This window comes from Pteropus vampyrus, unplaced genomic scaffold, assembly GCF_000151845.1.
Source record: "Pteropus vampyrus isolate Shadow unplaced genomic scaffold, Pvam_2.0 Scaffold22, whole genome shotgun sequence".
Classification (NCBI taxonomy): Eukaryota; Metazoa; Chordata; class Mammalia; order Chiroptera; family Pteropodidae; genus Pteropus; species Pteropus vampyrus.
This window is the reverse complement of record NW_011888803.1, coordinates 6,514,655-6,516,932: the sequence shown is the minus strand read 5'-3', so window position 1 is coordinate 6,516,932 and position 2,278 is coordinate 6,514,655.

Genomic DNA, 2,278 nt, shown 5'->3' with positions numbered 1-2,278 from the left:
TTCATCTCTTGATTATTCCTGAAAATAATGTTGTCATAAAAAGAAAGGAGGCGTTAAAAATGATCTGCTCTGGGTGTCATAAATGCTAGATTTGCCACTAAGTGGAGTGTTCCCATTAATAAAATGGAGATGCATGTTTTTGTCATTATGGGGTGTGCTCCCTTGGGAGATTAAGAATCAGGTTGAAGAGCAGAACACTTGCATTTGGAAAACTAGATAGTGAAGATTCATTGGCAGTATATTTTTTGTTTGTTGGGGACATACTGTGGTAAGTTTTATGTCTGTAGCACACTCTCAGAGACCAAAGGCTAAAACAGAGAGACAAACTTCAGAGTCATACAAATCTTTGTTTGATTCTAAGCCCTATCTATTCCAAGCTGTGTAGTGTTGAATAACTTAATTTCTTTAAGCCTCAGTATCCTCAATTGTCAATATGTAAATAAAATACATATTTCTCAGAAGATCATGAGAATTGTCATGTAAATAGAAGTACTTAGCTGATGCCCAGTCCATACCACGTGCTCAGTGAATGTGAGTTTCCTTTTTCTCTAATTCTTTTAAATACTCAGTTCAGTTATTTCTTCATTCTTTGCATAAGTTTTTATTAGATGAACATTATCCTTGTATTTTGTGCTGATTTTTAAGCACTAAGGAGGTTCATTGAATGCTTACTAATAAATTGCATTATATGACATTGGTTTCTTAATGTCTTTGTTAAAGTTTCCACAAATTATTTTTTGACTAACTTGGAGAAAAAATGAGAAACATCAATTTTTGTTTTATTAAACATTTATGTTTCTTTCAGTTATAAATGGGATCCTTTGGCCCCACAATTGGAGGCCTGGGGAAGGTGTAGAGAGTGTGGAGTGCAGGGGTAGATGATGAGGGAGGATTATGCAAAGGTTGATCCATTGTAACAATTTTATACTGCTCTCTTCCCAGGCAAGATTTGTATTGGTGGCCCTGAAGCAGAGAGCTCTGTATCCCATTACCAGTCAATGAGTCATTCAGTCTCCCACAGATCCAAATAAAGTTTTACAGAATACCCTATGGCATGCCTTTCAAAATATATGAACACCATAAAATATATCATTTATTTCACCATATAAACTCACTCTGTCCCTTTTTCACCATTTGGGATAGTAATCTCACCATGTGTTTTTGGCTCTTAGGTTATCATCAGATATATTAGAGTTCTCTGAGCTTTTTCATTCTTAGTCCCCATGGTATTTTCAGGAGTTTTATAACTTGGTTGTAAAAATTCACTCTAAACTGAAACTTGGCAAACAATATATTAATCTGAGAAGTTAATTTCTTTTATAAAGTCCAGAATCTGTTTAGCCCCTCTTTTGAGTTTTCGGAGACCTTAGAAAAATAAAGTGAGCAATTAAAGTTTTTTGTGTCTTAAAAAATGTAATTGCATTTTTCCAAAACCCCCTCAACCCTATTTTTACAGGTGAATAGCTTATATTTTGGACTGAGTTCTGATATATTTTAAAATAGATTTTTTAAAATTTTGGCAAAGTGAAATAGAGTAATTAAAAAAGGAACTAGGCTGAGCTTACCCATTACATCACTGGAATAATAACGTATATTTAGGGAGTATAGACTGTCTGAATTTACAAAAAGGACTAAAATGTTAATATCATCATTGGATGTTTACAAACTTACAAATAAATCAATGAGAAGTATCATGAAACATATACAATGAGCCCTCAGTCTTATAAGAATTACTCGATGATGCTAAAACTTCTATTTAGAGTTAAATCGTTAGACTTTGGGAATGACTTTACCATCAGGTAGTGACAGCAGATGTGAATTAGACTTGCACATCCTTCAGTGACAATATATGTCACTACTTTTTCCCTCTTACTAGGACAAAGCTCCAGGATGAACTGTTCACACAAGTCGATTGACTAAATGGAACCCTCACTAACTACCTTCTCACCACAGGGACAAGCCCAGGGACAAAAGAAGCTCAGCTGATCCTGCTTTCCTCAATTCCTTACAAGCATTGTTCCCTAAAGTGCTCCCAATAAATTTAACTGCATGCAGATTTCTCTCTGGGAATTCCAAACTTAAGTTGTAGCCACAAATAAAAGAGCTAAGTATGCTTACCAAAAGCCCCAAGGGGAAGAAGATGCTTTATAGTTACAGAGGATGTGGGAGACAGAGTCATGGAAAGGTGATGAGAATGGATGAATTTGAATAAGGGCTATGGAGTGTCATATGGAGAGGCAGGAAAAACAAAAAAACAAAAAAACCCAGACTGAATGAT